This window comes from Chelonia mydas, chromosome 3 (assembly GCF_015237465.2).
Source record: "Chelonia mydas isolate rCheMyd1 chromosome 3, rCheMyd1.pri.v2, whole genome shotgun sequence".
Lineage (NCBI taxonomy): Eukaryota > Metazoa > Chordata > Testudines > Cheloniidae > Chelonia > Chelonia mydas.
The window spans coordinates 126,252,449-126,270,728 of record NC_057851.1 but is presented as its reverse complement, the minus strand read 5'-3'; the positions used below and the strand labels follow the sequence as shown (position 1 = coordinate 126,270,728).

Genomic DNA, 18,280 nt, shown 5'->3' with positions numbered 1-18,280 from the left:
CCTGTGGAACAGAAATTCGGTTTTCCAACCAACCCTGCTCCCCGTAGCTTGAGAGGAGTTCACCATGAGTCCATTCATCCATTTGTAACTCTGACATTATCAGGTAATGGGAAATTTAATTTGCAGGACTATAGATTATAAACACTAAAGAGTGTTTATTTCTTCTGCTGCATTTCACTCTACTGTATTTCAGAGGTTTCACCCATTCTCTTGAGACTAAGCAGCAGTATGTCCCAATCTGTTTGGTTTTTGGAATATAATGCTGGATATTTTATAAACATGGAGCCAGATCCTCAGCTGGTGAAAATTCATGTAGTTCTATTGAACTGGCAGATCTTTCCTCTGCCAGAATCTACGATAGATTAATTTCCTTCTGGAAATTCTTATTTTATATCCTTGCAGTTCCAATCCAATCTCTCTTAAAGGGAGAGCACCCTGCCACAATATACTTTTGGTTTTAAATTTGTTTTCAGGTTAGTTTGTTCCAAACTACTTAGTGAAATATGACGTGACCGCATCTGCTAAAACTCCAAAAGTAAATGGCTCTCTGACACAATGCTTCCATTCCGCATCTGTAATGGCATCATAAAGAACTGTTCAGAGCATATTCCAGTGAATTGCCTCCCTCCCTTGCCCCACAGCATTAAACCTGATTGTTTCCTTTATAGCGTTAGCAATAAAGTGATCCATACATGGCATCCTGAGTATTACCCATAAAAAGAATTTAGAGCTGGTTGTTGTGGGCTAAAGCTGAATGCAAAACTGCATGTTTAGATTCTCTAGCTCCCCCTGAAAGATAACATTGCACCAAGATACGGACAGCATTGGTTCAGTTCTAAAGATTGCTACATTTCAGCCTCTTACCGCCGCAGCAGAGTGAAATAATCTAGGATGTGTTAGATTAAATAACTTACTACAATGAATGCTGGTTCTTTGCCAAACATTATGACCTGATTCTCCTCTCACTTATGCCAGTATAAAATAGGACTGATTCTACTGAAGTCTAAACTGTAAACCTGGCGTCGGTAAGAGGAGAATCAGACCCCTACTATGTAGCTCACAAAGAGGGTGGTCTTGATGGCTTATAATTTTTTTCTTTACTGAATGCACTGCATGTGTGTGAGAGCCCTATTTAACCCCACAGGTAATGGTAAAACCAGCTTCCCCAACTCACCAGTGAGCCTCCATGCTGCCCATTCCTTGCTTAGCCTCACTAAGAACTAGACTTAGAACACCAGCTCCATTCAGATGGGCCAACAAACGTCCAGCTGCAGTCTGCTGCTGCACCCAGTGAAGTCAACGGGAACAAGACTGGGCTGCTAAGGGTAACAGCTTTTGGCTCTCAGTCAAAAAGTTGCCATCGGTTGTGTGCTACGCTATATGCCACCAAACGGTCTTAGCATGAGGGACGGGGATAAGGGTGCTCTATGGCAGCCTTTCATATAACTATTTTCTTTTGTGGATTTAAGCCAGAACTTAAACATTTAATTAAATATATTTCCTTGTGTTTATTATTTTAAAAACAAACTAAATCTTCATGCTGTGACCAGTGAGTTTGAAGGAACAAAAAGCCCACAGCTGATAATGCTGATGTCTTTAATTATATGTATAGCTTATTTCTAGTGGGAGATCTGCCAAACAGTATTATCAGCACCCAAACAGGATCTATCCTCCTGCCACCTGTGCACAAGGATTTATGGGTAACATTATACAAACAAAGCTTAAGGCAGCACGGCTGACATTAAAACCAATACTATATGTGTCAGCTTACATCTTATACTGTACTTTGTGCATTTATTTATCATTTGGATACAGGACTAGGAAAATATACTCCTTGTCAGCTAAGCTTCAGCTTTATTTTTTCACTGTTCCACTGCTGAATGATCCATTCCACCTTTTTGTATTGCTGCATTTTTTTTTTAATTGACACCGCACTGCACTCCAACATCAGGACACATCTGCTGCATCTGACAGTCCAGCGGACATAATCTGTCGGAATGTACCTAACAGGTTAGGGGCAGCTTTCAAAAGGTTAACTTCATACAGTAGCTCTACTACTGTGTTCAGTAGACCACAAACAGAGCGGTTCCACAGCTGCACCTACAGCCTGATCTGCGGAGGTTTAGGTGGCGTATATCTTCAAAGCAGCACAGAGACATTTTAGAGCAGCGTCACTCCCATTACCATTAAAGGGACTCACAGCTAAATCCCCAGCATATACTGTTTTGGATTGGAAATATCCCTTTATGGGAAGGATCTAATCTGTGAGCACTTACTGAGATAAAGTACCTTCAGGCTTGTTATTCCTGGGCAAAATATGAACCAAGAAGCAATATATTCAATTCTATTGCTCACCCTTCACTGGAATCATTAAAACCTGTCACTTACTAATACTCTGTAACTATTAAAAAAGAATCTGCCCAATCAGCCATTCCCAGCTCATTATTAGGACCCTGCTTACAAAGGAGAGATTTGTGTGTGAAGATGGGAAATGGCACACTATGTCTTCCATGCCAAGGACCAGGACGTTTAATTTGTCATTCATAAATAAAAGTCAATGAGGGAGTAACCCATGTAATGAGATGCTAAAAGCTTTGAGGTTAACGCCTACATTTACATGCAAAACACACATGCCACAGGACCTATTGCTGTTAGTTAATCTCATGAGGGACTTGCATGGGGCTTTGTTCACAAACTGATTTTTAAAAAACTCAATGCAAATCACCTGGAGTAAAAAAGTAAAATCAATTGAAAATCCAGACAGCTCAGCAGTAGTTTAACTAGAGCTGGGGTTTCTACCTTTTTAAGCAACAGTACTAGTTAGCCATACTTAGGGTTTGTCTACACTACAAAATTAATTTGACTTAAGTTAGGTTGACCTACAGCCACTGCAGTAATTAAGTTGGCTATTGGTGTCCACACTACCATCCTTCTGCTGTGGTACATGTCCTCATCAGGAGTTCTTGCACCATCTGAAGTGGGGCATTGTGGGGCACTGACAGCCAGAGTGTGGGGGTACTGACAGCTACATGGGGCTCACAGCTCCCAGGCCCCGGGGTAACAGCCCGACCTGTGAGCCCAGCCAGTGGCTCAGTGTCACAGTAGGGAGCCTACCAGCAGTGAAATTGACATTCTTGTGTGTTTCAAAGAGGCTATTGTCTCTGCTGGGGGCTTACAGCTGGAGCTGTGAAACTGACAAGAATGTCAATTTCACCACTGGTAGGTTCCTGTGCTGTGAAATTGAGCTCAGCTCACAGCTCAGGTTGTCACCCCAGGGCAGGTGGGCTTCAGCGGTGAGCCCCAGTGCCAGGCTGACAGCTGCTGGGGGGTGGGGGGACACTGCTGTGAGCCTGGCACTCAAACTATCAGCACCAGGGCAGGTGGGGAGGGGGACCCAGCTGTGAGCCCAGCACCCAGCTCACAGCTGGGGGAGGTGGAGGGGGGGCTAGCTGTCAGCCCCATTTAGGGCTGACAGCCAACAGCCAATGTAAGTAACACAGTGTGTACACAGACACCATGTCGCCCTAACAACACTGACGTAAGTGCTACGCCTCTCATGCAGTTGGAGTTATTATGCCAGTGTAGCGGGCCACTTACTTTGGCAGAAGCAGCATTGTAATGTAGACGTTGACATAATTAGGTAGACATAAGCTGCCTTACATCAACCTAACTGTGTAGTGTAGACCAAGCCTCAGATCTCCGTAGTACCTGTCAGCACTCCCTCTCAATTTTACATGCTCTGATGTGGGTTGGAATGTGACTTTCACAATAGTGAGACATGGATTTGAAACAGTGCAAGCACCATCACGTGTTAGAGCTAGATGAGGGCCTGAATCAAAACCTCAGTTCCAAACATCTTCCAAACACTGGATTTTGCTACTCTGTGTAGTAAAACTGAGGAAATTCCAAACCTGGCACAGAAATCAGAGGATGAGGCTTCTCTTGGAACTCAAATATTGCCTACAGGATGGGGAAGGGGGAGACATTATAGGGCTCTCTCTTCTCTTGAAAACTCATAAGTATAAAATACATTCACCCAATGCTCGAACCTCTGGGACCCTCAGCTGACGACTGAATAGTCTCTGCTGTAAGCCTCTCTAACCAAGATCATGAGATTTTCTGTAGTTCTAAATCCATGATTTTTCCTACAGGGGAATCAAGTCAAAGATATTTGTCTAGCTAAAGAGAAGCTTGTGTGTGCACTCTCTGTTAGGGAAAGAAAAGTAATCATCTCTGCAATCAGATAAACGAACGCCACACTGGAGATGAAAGGGTTAAGGAGCAGCTCTTGGCCCAGGTAACCCCACCCTGTTGCACCTGCAAAGCCTGCTCTATGTACTCTGTGCATACATGTGTGTATTCTCCCTGTCCCTGCTCCTTTTCTCCTCCCCCGTCTCTAGATGCATTTTTCATTGGGTATGCTCTCTGCTGTATTTTTGCCCTATTCTTCCCATTGGATTTTCCACCTCTCTCTGTTGCTTTTCCCATTCTCCCTTTGGCAGAACACAAACCCAGCCATGTGGGTTGTTTGAACTTCTGAACTCACAATCCCGAGTGGCCAAACAGGTTTGCCAATCCCTCCTATATACCATGCATGTAAACATTCTTAATCCTTTTACCACATGGAATGCACCCTGAGTCATGCACAGCTGACTGCTTAGTCTTTCCACTAAGCCTGCTAAATGCTAAATTAATCATTCCTCAATAAGAGGCAACAGTCTTTCTTCAATGGTTTTTTAAATGTACAAGAGGTGCAATTATCAGTGCAGAAGCACTCCTGCACCCAGTGAGCGGCAGCCTACACTTTTGGCATGCACATGGTAAATCCATGGTGAAGTGTGCATGCAGTTACATTTCCGGGGGAGGCTTGTGGGGAGTTGCAATTGCACAGAGAGAGGAAAACACAAATCACTGACAAACAACATGGTGAAGACAGAGCGGTGGCTAGAAATAGCATCAGATTCTCTCAGCAACAGAACACCACCTCTGCAACCTCTTTCCAGTGCCCGTGTGCAGGAGGCATAACTGATCAGCACCTGTCATGGCGCTTCTGTCAAGAGTCTGCGGCTGCACTGCAAAGCTGTCACAGGGCCATCAGAGTGGGGGCTGGGCCATGGCAACAAGCTCATGAGGACTGGAAATCTTATAGTACCCTCAATGACCTCTCTTATGAGGGATGGTTTGTCATTTCAGACCCACAGTCTGCTCCCTCCAACCCATTTTCAATGATTCTACATTGCTGAGCTCAGAAAAGAAAATCAAGTCACTCACAAAACATGCAGTTTATGCAACAGCCATGAACATCCCCATGAACATTTGCTTAAGTACAGTGCTGGTGATGGGCTCAGGCTTGACAAGCCTGGAGTGCCAAGAAGCACAGGATAGGCAGCACCAGGGCAAGTTTCCCCACACTGCCCTGCCGATATGTTCCAACTCTGAGATCACGTCAGCTGAGATTCAAATTCCATGTCCATTCAGTGTTTTCCTGCTCTGCTTAGACTACCAACACTGTGACCAATTCATGCCCCAAACCCACATTGTCTGAAGCTCCCTACCCTCCTTTTGGATCCGCAACAGCAGGAACTGTAATGTCCTGCAGCTTGTAAAAGAAGGAAGCAATACACATCCCTCATTATGAGTGTCGCAGTAGTTACAGAAATAACATCTATGTACCAGAGCAGTGGCTCTCAACCTTTCCAGACTACTGTACCCCTTTCAGGAGTCTGATTTGTCTTGCATACCCCCAAATTACCCCTCACTTAAAAACTACTTGCTTACAAAATCAGACAAAAATGTCACAGCACGCTGTTACTGAAAAATTGCTTCCTTCCTCATTTTTACCATATATTTCTAAAATAAATCAATTGAAATATAAATATTGTACTTACATTTCATTGTATAGTATATAGAGCATATAAACAAATCATTGTCTGTGAAATGTTAGTTTGTACGGACTTGGCTAGTGCTTTTTATGTAACCTGTTGTAAAACTAGTCAAATATCTAAGTGAGCTGATGTACCCCCTGAAAGACCTCTAAGTACACCCTGCTTGAGAACCACTGTATTAGAGATTTCCAAGCACTTCATGAAATAGGCACATTAAAATGAGAGATTTGAGGGAACTCCTTAAAGTGCTTAATTCAGTGACTGTCTCCCAGTAGGAAGGAGAGAAGGCATTTAAGAGGCTGAAGGAAGTAGAGCCAAGAGCATGGCAAGCATCTTTTTTGCCCCTATAAACATACTGGAACCCCAAGCTTCATTTCCTTTGGCCTGTGATGGTAAAATGGCATGTGTTATATCAGCAGCTAGAGCAGGGGTGGGCAAACTTTTTGGCCCGAGGGCCACATCTGGGTATGGAAATTGTATGGTGGGCCATGAATGCTCACAAAATTGGGGGTTGGAGTGCGAGAGGGGGTGAGGGCTCGGGGTGGGGCCAGAAATGAGTTATTCATGGTGTGGCAGGGGGCTCCAGGCTGGGGCAGGGGGTTGGGGTGCGGGGGGATCGGTGAGGACTCCGTCTGGTGGTACATGTTCTGGGGTGGGGCTGGGGATGAGGGGTTGAGGGTGCAGGTGGGTGCTCCGGGCTGGGACCAAGTGGTTCAGAGGGCGGGAGGGGGATCAGGGCTGGGGCACAGGGTTGGGGTGCAGGAGGGGGTCAGGGGTGCAGGCTCTAGGCAGTGCTTACCTCAAGCAGCTCCCGGAAGCAGCAGCATGTTCCCCCTCCGGCTCCTACGTGGAGGCGCAGCCAGGTGGCTCGGCCCGCTGCCCCATCTGCAAGTGCCGCCCCTTCAGCTCCCATTGGCCATCAGAGGCGGCGCTTGGGGCGGGAGCAGCGTGCAGAGCCTCCTGGCTGCCCTTACGCATAGGAGCCGGAGGAAGGACATGCTGCTGCTTCCGGGAGCTGCATGGAGCCACAGCACGCAGGGAGGGGGCAAGCCCCCGGCTCAGGCGCCGGAGCAGGGCAAGCCCCGGACCCTGCTCCCCAGCAGGAACTCAAGGGCCAGATTAAAATGTCTGAAGGGGCGGATGCGGCCCCCGGGCTGTAGTTTGCCCACCCCTGAGCTAGACAAATTTAGATTAGGAAGTCTTTTATTGTAAAATATTCAGAGCAGAAATTCCACGTGTTTGGACAGTGCCTTCCACAAAAGGGAACCCTGAGCCTTAGTGAGGCTATTAATAATTAATAGTAATTTCCTTCTCTATATCCACAGGTTTATGGCATCTGCAGATGGAAACGCATGTGACAGAAGGTCAGCATGTACTGGCTGCATCCTTCTCTTACAACTGGTAAGTACCCATTGTGTTTTTCTCCAGTTTTCCCTTTGTTATTGCTCAGGAGAGGACACACTCACACAGATGTAAAGATGAAAATTATTAGGGATGCACCCAAACTGAACCTCCAGATCTGAATTCTGCAGAAATTCACCTCTTGATTCACACCTGAACTTTAACCCTCTCTCTCTAGTCAGTTGAGTTAAACTTTGGAGAAATTTGAATAAAAATTTCGTGACTTGGACTCCATCTCTCAAAATTATATAAGGGTCAAGGCCAACATTAATGGAATGTTAAGATGAAATTTTAATTACACAGAAATATGGAAATTTCAGATTTAAGGTTCTGAATCTGGTATTCACGGCAGAAATACTGATTTGAATGTCCTGAACTTTTGAGAAAGTAAAATGTTCGCCTTAATCATGAAAATGGTGTAGTGGCATTTGTTTTCTTAATTGTATTTACAGTTTGGGTGTCTTAAAGAAGAAATCTTAAAATTTTTCTCTTGTTAAGGCTTGTTTACAATCTCAGGCTATACTTTAGTAAAGCTTATTTACTCAGCGTGAAGTAATATCCTGGAAGTTTTATGATTAGGAGATATTACACCATGCAATTCTGATCACCACCTAGAAAGCAAGCAATGTCTTTCTCTTGGGCAGTGCATGAAATCAGCTGATGCTTTCTTTGGAACTGCCTGAACACCAATGAATGCAAATATGCAGTTAGAACAGGGGACTGGGAGTTTGAGCTACTTGGTTTTTTACTCTGCCACTGACTTCCTGCATGAGAGGAGGCAAGTCCCATTTTCACTGGGGTTTCAGTTTATCCTTTTCCCAAATGAGTGATAATAGGATTTGCCTCTCTTTCTTCCTCTTCCAGCCATCCACCTTCCTCACTTTTCTCTTCTTCTACCATCTGGTTCTTATCCTCTCCCTGACTTGTCTTCGCTAGATTTTCGTTTTCCTTGCTTTCTCATCCCCTCTATTCTCTATCCCCTTTCTCCCTTCTCCAACACTGCATTTTGCAAAGGCTGCCACACCTTCTTGGAAGCCTCCATTCTCTAGTAAGCATCATTCCCTTATGTGTTATTTCAGTGATGGGGAGCACAGGCGACTTAGGCTTATACTCGTAAGAGTCAATCTTGAAACGGCTGCTTCCATGGTTCTTGCTTTGAATCAAATGTTTACTCTCAGATAAATGGTCAGCCCAATTTGTGCTGAGTGACTGTAACATCCAGTGACCAGTAGGAGAAACGCTCTTCTGTGCAAATCACAGGGAATATGGACTTAGGTGCCTAAATACCCTTGAGGACTAGAGCCTAACTCCCATTGAATCAATGGAAGTTTAGGCACCTAAAAACCTTTGAGAACCTGGGCCCTAGATCTTATTTCTGATCTTTATGTTTGCAGTAGCTCAAAAACAGTGCAAGGTACCAACTCCCCCTTATGTCCACAATGAGTATCCTAAGTCTGTAATGTTAACACACTAGTGATTTTGTGTGTTTGTGTTCGTACTTAAATATACCAGTTTTCTGAAGATTGGGGGTTTGTGCCAAACAACCAGTAGAAAGATACACACACACACAAACACACAAAGCAGAAAAAGTCAAACTACCTGTGGCTGAGTTACATAATTGAAAGAGAAATTTTATTGGAAATATCCCCATTATTTTCTGTTTCAAAGTCTACATTATACTTCATGACAAGATAAAAGGTTTCACCCCTCACTTCTTTTCCAACAACGGAGTATACAGCTGACTGTACCACAAGTAAAAGCTGCACTCAGCATACAATACTAAAGACGACATCAGTCATGAAATATTTAACGTAATTTTGATGGCTTAAAAAAAACATAGTAGAACCTACTTGTGGAAGTGGATGAGGGAGAAAATGTATGTGTTTAAGTAGTTTTAGTCCAATAAAACAATATTTTATCTTATGGCAGAGATGTGTGATGCCTGATGTTGATAAACTGCAGATTTCAATTCAGTTTTTAGTTTTGTCCAGTCTTTACCAATGAGGAATGGCCTGAGAGCTCTTACAGAATTTTGGTTTTTAATGCCACTTGAAAGAATGATTTTCTCATATGCAAGATCATTTCCTCTGCTACATCTTCCCTCTGTTGTAGAGCATCAAACTCACTTTAGAATTTTTCCCATTTAAAACAAAGAGCTTAGGGTTACGTAAGCAGGTGAGTTATTACTCCCACAGTGTAAAAAATTTCCCTTCCTTGTTACCAGCATATATGAACTACTGTAGATCTTCACCATCGTTTGTTCTAAAATTCTGAGAACTCCCCTTCCACCCCCTCATTGTGACACTTCCTTTGTCAAGTCAGTTCCCATCTATCAGAGAAATCCAAGATCCCAAATGCCTGTCCCCTGGAAGTAACAGCAGAATAGGTGGTTGCTGTTCCAGCAAGGATAATGGAGATGCGGTGTCCTCTTTGTTCACAGTGATGAATCCTTGCTTTTTCCCTCTGAGCTGCCTTTCATTTTTTTTGAATTGGTTTTAAATATCTTTTGATCATAGAACTGAAAGTAGCCAGAGACCCAAGCTTCCCTACCCTTGTTAAACATCCCCATCTCAAGTCAATGTGTGCAGGAATAGCCTGGCAGGGAAGTCACGGTAAATCAATATAAAAGAATACAAAGCTCCACAGGAACTGTCCTGCTTGTATGCCTTGTGAAACTAACCCACTACCGCTCTTTTTATACGATAGCTGAGATTTGTGTCTTTGTGCATTCCCCTCCTTTCTTTCAGCTCCTTAGTGGGATGTTCACAAAGAAATTTCCTGGTTAAGCAACAGTTCTCTAATTTCCTGCCAATGATACTTTTTTTTTTTTTGGCTGACCATTATCCAATTAAAAAAAAAAATGCCTCACCTCAATGCCAACAGCTTGTTCATACATCTTTGATGTGGTTCCCTTGCTTCTTGTTAATTGTGCATTTCCCTGAATAGGTAGCATTTCCTGTGTCACACCAACAAGTGTTTCCATTTATCCTTTCGGGTCTGAATGCCCCAGCTCCCGCGATGTTTAGTGGGAGGTGACAACATTGTGCTCCTGGGCAGGGCCAACCCCATGGTCTTCACAGTCGTGTGTCAGCCAGTCCCAAACTTAAGAAACTAGAATATTTCCAGGGTGGGGGCAGGGAGGTGAATTTAGTGATTTTCATCACAGCTAGCCACGACTTCCACACTCGTTAGGGTTTAGGGCAGATAGTCCAGAAGTACCGTATAGAAGTGGTCACTCCGTGTCTGGATTGAGGCACCTTGGTAGGACTGTGTAGGAAAACTTGTGTTATTGCTTCCCACACAGCATCTATTCTGCAATGCAAAACTTTGGTCTCCAAGTCTGTCAATCAAGAACCTTTCATCAGAACTAAATTTATTTAAATAAAGTAGGGCTGTCAAATGATTAAAAAAATTAATCGCAATTAATTGCACTGTTAAAGAACAGTAGAATACCATTTATTTAAATGTTTTTGGATGTTTTCTACATTTTCAAATATATTGATTTCAACTATGTACAGTGCTCACTTTATATTATTTTATTACAAATATTTGCACAATAAAAAACAAAAGAAATAGTATTTTTCAATTCACCTAATACAAATAATGTAGTGCAACCTCTTTAACATGAAAGTTGAACTTACAAATGTAGAATTATGTACAAAAATATAACTGCACTCAAAAATAAAACACTGTAAAACCTTAGAGCCTACAAGTCCACTCAGTCCTACTTCTTGTTCAGCCAATCGCTCAGACACACACGTTTGTTTACATTTGCAGGAAATAATGCTGCCCCCTTCTTGTTTACAATGTCACCTGAAAGTAACAACAGGTGTTTGCATGGTACTGTTGTAGCCAGAGTCACAAGATATTTACGTGCCAGATGCACTAAAGACTCGTATGTCCCTTCATGCTTCAACCACCCTTCCAGAGGACATGTGTCCATGCCGATGATGGGTTCTGCTCAATAGCGATCCAAAGCAGTGCGGACCGATGCATATTCATTTTCATCATCTGAATCAGATGCAACCAGCAGAAGGTTGATTTTCTTTTTTAGTGGTTCAGTTCTGTAGTTTCTACATTGGAGTGTTGCTCTTTTAAGACTTCTGAAAGCATGCTCCACACCTCATCCCTCTCAGATTTCAGTCACAAATTTAATTAACGCATTTTTTTAATGAGCGTCAGCAACATAGAAGCATGTCCTCTGGAATGGTGACCGAAGCATGAAGGGGCATATGAATGTTTAGCATATCTGGCACATAAATACCTTGCAACACCAGCTACAAAAGTGCTGTGCGAACAGCTGTTCTCACTTTCAGGTGATATTGTAAATAAGAAGCAGGCAGCATTATGTCCCATAAATGTAAACAAACTTATTTGTCTTAGTGAATGGCTGAACAAGAAGTAGGACTGAGTGAACACGTAGGCTCTGAAGTTTTACACAGCACTCAAAAAAACAAAATAGTTATGTAACAAACGAAAAAAAAATCTACATTTCTAAATTGCATTTTCATGATAAAGAAAAGTTGTGAATTGCACTTTCATGACACATGCACTACAGTACTTGTATGAGGTGAATTGAAAAATACTATTTATCGTTTTTACAGTGCAAATATTTGTAATAAAAAATAATAGCATAAAGTGAGCACTGTACACTTTGTATTCTGTGTTGTAATTGAAACCAACATATTTGAAAATGTAGAAAAACATCCAAAAATATAATAAATTTCAATTGGTATTCTATTGTTTAACAGTGCGATTAAAAGTGTGATTAATTGCGATTAATTTTTTTTAGTTAATCGCATGAGTTAACTGAGATTAATCGACAGCCCTAAAATAAAGGTGTTGTGGGCTAATGAAAGTGGCATAGCAGATTCAATTCAGCAAAGTATTTAAGCATGTACTTATGTCCCATTAGCTCCAGTGAGGCTACAGGCATAAGCACTTTTATATCAGTATAACTGCATCCACACTCATGGGGTTACCCTACTTTGACTGTAACAGTATAGTTAAAGTGGTACAATATTTGTATTTAGAAGAGCATGTCTGTAAATGCTTTCCTGGATCCAATGCCTAACACACTAGAGTAAAATCCCTCAGTATTCAAAATTCAAATTTTAATCTGTGTCAGTAAGAAAGAAAATGTGATTTATCTTGGTGCTCTAGTGGAATTCATCCACAACACACAATCACTGTGCAATAGGCTGTCTCATATAACTAAAATAGAATTAGTGATACGTAGACTAGAAAGATAAACTCTGACTTTGCCATTAAACCACCAAACTCTACCTACTACGGTCTTTCCTGCAGTTCCCATTCTTCCCTGGGGTTCTTATGACACTCTTTATCACATCAGTGTATCTTGTTTACTCGTCTCAAGCTTAAGTAATCCAATATCTCTCAGTCATGATCTTCAGCAAGCATGAATTTTCTCTCTACAGATTTTCCTTCCGGCTGTAGATCATGAAATATCAACTCCTCCATTCGCACCCAGACCTTCTACTGAAGGGTGTTACTTTAGACCTTTAAAAATCTAAGGTGATGCCTATAAAAATGCAAATGTTCGAACTGGGACAATAGCCCAAACAGATGTCCATGAGTATTTCACTTAAATTTCTGTTGGTCAAGCCTGTGCCCCTTCCATATTCAGTTTCCATGAACATTTGAGCAGATGAGTTTTACTCACACAAATGCATAAGGAGAGAGACAGTGATGGCTCCTTCCTCCCAGGAGTTTGGTGACTGTGGGTATGTCTACACTGCAGCTGGGAGGTGTAATTTCCAGTTTACGCAGATTTACATGTGCTAGCTTTGATTGAACCAGTGTGCTAAAAAGAGCAGTGTAGCCACAGTGGCTCATGCTAGCCACCTGAGTACATGCCTAGGATCTTGGGGCACGTCTACATTACCGCTTAAGTCGATCTAACTTACGTCACTCAGGGGTGTTTAAAAGACACCTCCCTGAGCGACGCAAGTTACAGCGACCGAAGGACTGTCCACACTGCCTCTTGCGGAGGTGAAGTAATTATGCTGATGGGAGAGCGCTCTACCGTCAGCATTGAGAGTCTTTACCAGACGTGCTACAGCAGTATAGCTGTATCGGTGCAGTTCACTGATGTAGCGCTTCTAGTGTAGACCTCCCTATGATGGTGCCTCCCATAAGGCTTTTTGGAAATATGCTTATGAATGTATATAAGACATAACTAGAATATGTTTTATGCTAGTTGAATTTTGACATGTAACATATCTTTGTAAAGGTTATGATCTACTGAATCTATTAATCCTATTTGTATGCATGTATCATTTTTGTATTCATAGTTATGAATACTGGCTTGATTTCTAAGCAGCCTTAGTAGAGCATTTGGTCAGCTTCAGGAGAAAGGACAGTGCAAATTAGATACCCAATCAAGAAACACTTAAAGGACAATTCATCTTGGAATGCTCCAATCCACAAAAGAAGTCTACCTGAGGACATTCAAGGAAGCATGTGAACCATGGCTGCTACCCTGTAAGTTCTGAGTCATGCAGAGACATGTGACTTGCCCATGTGACTCCAAAACTCCATCTTGGAGCTGGACTTCACATAGGAGAGAGGAGGGGGTCTCCACCCACAAGAGAAAGTCAGTTTAAGCCCATGGGAGACCCCTCCATTTTGTCTTCAGCTGGCTAAAGAGAGCCTCTCCACCCCCAAGGATATCTGAAAGAAACTGGAACAAAGGACAGTAACTACAGGGGGTATGAGGGATTGCTGGACCCAGACTAGAAGGAGGCTAGTCTGTAAAAGGAAGCTACCTGGGTTAGGATTTTATCTATATTCAGTTTTATTACTGTACTAGACTTAGACTTGCTTGTTTTATTTTATTTTGCTTGGTAATTCACTTTGTTCTGGCTGCTACTACTTGGAACCACTTAAATCCTACTTTCTGTATTTAATAAAAATCACTTTTTACTTCTTAATTAACCCAGAGTATGTATTAATACCTGGGGAAGAGGGGGCAAACAGCTGTGCATCTCTCTCTATCAGCGTTATAGAGGGCAAACAATTAATGAGTTTGCCCTGTATAAGCTTTATCCAGGGTAAAACATATGTATTTGGGATTTGGACCCCATTGGGAGTTGGGCATCCGAGTGTTAAAGACAGGAACACTTCTTAAGTTGCTTTCAGTTAAGTCTGCAGCTTTGGGGCACATGGTTCAGATCCTGGGTCTGTGTTGGAGCAGACTGGCGTGTCTGGCTCAAGACAGGGTGCTGGAGACTCAAGCTGGCACGGAAAGCAGGGGCAGAAGTAGACTTGGTACATCAGCTGGCAACCAGGGGGTTTCTGTGATCCAACCCGTCACTGTCCCCTTGGACAGGATTGTACTCAGTTAGTCCGAGCCACTGCAGCTATGTTATTTTTAGTGCATTAACTCAAATCAAAGCTATCATGTGTAAGACGGTCTCCACAAGCTGGAAATCACTTCCCCTGGCTGCAGCATAGACATATCCTGTAAGTGGAGCCAGGGGATGTCTTCATTTGTGTTTGCACACTTACGGTTGGCTTTTCAACTAAGCATACTACACAAACTGGGCAAACAGGGGCTCGCATAAAGGTTCAAACCAGACTGGGAAAAAACAGAATGTGATTTATCCTGGTTTTTAGATCTCATGACATTTTTTGGTCCGACACATGATTTTTGAACACAAGAGGTTGGCAACACTGAGTGAATCATTCTGCAGTTCTACGTTTTGCTTCAGTAAGAAGCTTTCAGCATGACTGTTCCCAGAAACAGACGTGGATTGAGAAAGAACTTCCCCTCCTTGACAAAACTGATCTGTTTTCCTTTGTGATTATTAGTTTGGCCAGTCTTTATCTTTGACAGGTTTACTTTAATTGTCTTTGCAGTTTTGATCGATTCATGCTGACTAGCAGGAAACTCCAAAATACATGCATGGGAGCCTAAGTTCAATTTCTTCTTCAGTATTTTTTTTCCCTTGTCTCTTGAGTAACTGAGGAATCTTCCTTGATATCACATTTCCAGGCATCGTTAGCAGTAATAACAGCATCACTTACTTTCTCATATATTTCTATTGCATTTGCTTAAAAGGACACCATCAACTGAGAAAAAAAATTCACACATCTGCCTGAAATTTTTTTTACCTGCTATTATTGCAAATAACCTCTAAGGTTACTGTAGTTGAAGGAGACTAGAGGGGGGAAAAATCCTGGTTTTTTGAGAGGAAGGATAGACTCATGGCTAAGATTCTGATGTACTGCTCAGAAGATCCAGGTTAAATTGTTGGCAGTGCCACAGACCTCCTTTCTGATCTTGGGCAAGTCACTTAGGCCCTGATCCAGTAAAGCACATGCTTAACTTTAAGCACGTGAATGGGACTACTCTTACCCTAAAATTAAGCACCTACTTGAATGCTTTGCTGGATTGGGGCCTATGTCTCTGTGCCTATAAAGTGGGGATGCTAATCATACTTCCCTACCTCACAGTGTTGAGGATAAACTCTTTAATTTTTGCAAGGCACTCAGACCTAGAGTGATGAGATCATAAGAACCTAAACTGTCTCATTTTGTTCCCTATGCGCATTAGACAGCACTTGGTGTATAATCATTTTCACTGTTTCCCTTGTGTGGTCGTCAGTTTCTCTTTCTGTTTGGGTGGGTTTTTTCCACAGAGAAACAGGGAAGAGAAAAGCATTTTAAATACGAGAATGTGATAGTAAAACCACAAAGCCTGTCAGGGGAAATAATGGCAGCCGATGACTAGATTTACCAGTTCAAGATTCACACCACAGAATCCCACTATTAGGGTCAGTTAGACCAGGAGAAGCACAGCTTGACCCATTTCCTGCTAGAGTACAGAGTAAGGCAGGGCCCAATTCACTGTTACTTGGCACCTTGTGCAGCCATTCACATCAGTGCACAGTGAAAGGAAATGGGTGTAAAACACTAGCATCTGGTAGCTTTTCACACCTGCTTTCCACCAGTGTAAGTGACTACACAAGACGCAGGGTGACAGAGAATCAACCAGCTCCACAAATGAAGGAGAGAGAAAGGAAAGTAACAGAAACACCAGCACTGCTTGGAGAAATATTGGTGCCCACTTATTTTTGCTCCCCTCTTCCTTTCTCAGGGACTATAATTTCGTGACTCTGAAGGAGGTTGTATAGAGCAGGTCAGGGGGCAAAAGCCAGAAAGAAAATTAAGAGTGACTAGAAGACCCAGCCCAAAGAGAAGAGTACTACTCAGAAATCATGGTCCAAATTCTTGGCTCAGTCATCTTAATTACACGTAATTGGTTTCTCTGTAGGCTGGGTATCTTCTTTCACTTGTTTTCCCTCTCTTCTGCAGCCCCAGGATATATATTTTTATGATCTTTCTACCTCTGCAGAGAGATTTGGGACAGGATTTTTTCCATACAACTCAAATTTAGATGCTGATTAAACACTTCTTTGTATCCCTACATATTTTTTAGAATGCCCAATCCGTTCACGACTCACCTAGCACCAGATCAAAGGTGCACGATAAAGTGCATTTATCACATGGCCATCTCCTCCACATATGTGGCAATTTCTCTTATTTAAGCATCAGTGTGCTTTGTACTGTAAATGAAACAAAAATACACACAGTCTCTACCCCAAAAACCTTACAGTCTAAATAAGACAGACAGAGAAGACCACAGGAATTAAAGACTAGGATAATTTATTATCTCATTTTACATACAAAATGTGTTAAAAGAACATTGCAACCTTAATAAAGTCAGGCACTCAAAAGTTTGGAAAGGCCAGAATTAAGGTCACAATTTGGCCCCACTAAGTATATGCATTATGATACAGTCTTTAATTATATAATTACATACTATTTTTTCCTCCTCTACACTGCCTGGGCCCAGCAGAGGGGTCACAGAGCACAGGAGAGACAGGCTCCCAACTCTCAGTTCAGGTGCCAGAACCAGGGCCCAGAGCTTCAATTGCAGAGCAAGTCCTGCTCAGCCGCAGGCTGGAACGTGCCCGGTGCAGAATATTCAGGGTATTTAGCTGATAAAATCCAAGCAGTCTTTACTGAGCAGGTGTGAGCTGCAATTTTTCCAGTGGCTTATAACTTGGCCAAAAATGGGTGGATTTTCACCGGCACAGCAAAAGGCACATCCCTAACACAAAGGCCACTCCCCAGCCAAATTTAAAGCCTTTGCACCAAAGCATGGGGGAGGGGAGCTAGTGCTTTTCAAAGAAAAGGTCACCACTATTTTCACATGGACAAAACAATGTCTTCTTCCCTAGCCTCATTCTCAGAAATGGCAGAATTGTTTTAGCTGAAATATAAAAAACCCAAACAAACAACCCCAACCCTGAGGCAGACATCTGACATGGAAAATTTCAGCCCAAACAGTTAAAGTATAACAAAAAAGTTATAAGCAAGTGAAAGCAGGGTATTATAGTGGGAAGTGTCAGGCAACATTAATAACAGGTACTGCTATCCCCCCACCACACACACATCCTGATATAAGTTATTCTAGTAAGTATAAGATATAAACATTCCCTTGGAAGCCAGTCTGGAGCATTCTAAGAAGTGAAGTGCTATTAGACAACAAACTAAATCCTGTAGCACAGTCAGACAGGTTAGGGAAAAGCCATAGCACTGATTAAAAGGAGTCAGTGGATACAGATAACTTTGAAGTAAAGGTTAGCACAATTTTGGTGGCGTTCTTGCTTTATGCTCCATTCCAGATCAAAAATATTGTGCTTAGGAGTTTTTCACCAGCCAGTCTTAGCATAAAAGAAATGGATTCCTATCTTCGTCTTTTTTTAATCTTAGGGAAAAATGATGTATTAGAGCAATCGGTGATCCCCTGCTTGAAGTCAGCCCATTTCAGGTCAATATCTAACTGTCTCCCTTTGTGCCAATCTTTCAAAAAAGGTAGATGTGGAAAAAAGAGCTATCAATAAGTCAAAAGGCACGTTCAGTCTGTATCCCACAATTTCAACATATACCCACAAAATGCTATC

General features: G+C 42.4%; 1 protein-coding gene across 1 annotated transcript in view; it reads right to left on the bottom strand.

The window, feature by feature from the left end:
- Nucleotides 1–18,280, bottom strand: part of PGBD5 (piggyBac transposable element derived 5) — a 97,986-nt gene that overhangs the window by 64,977 nt on the left and 14,729 nt on the right. The window lies entirely within an intron of this gene.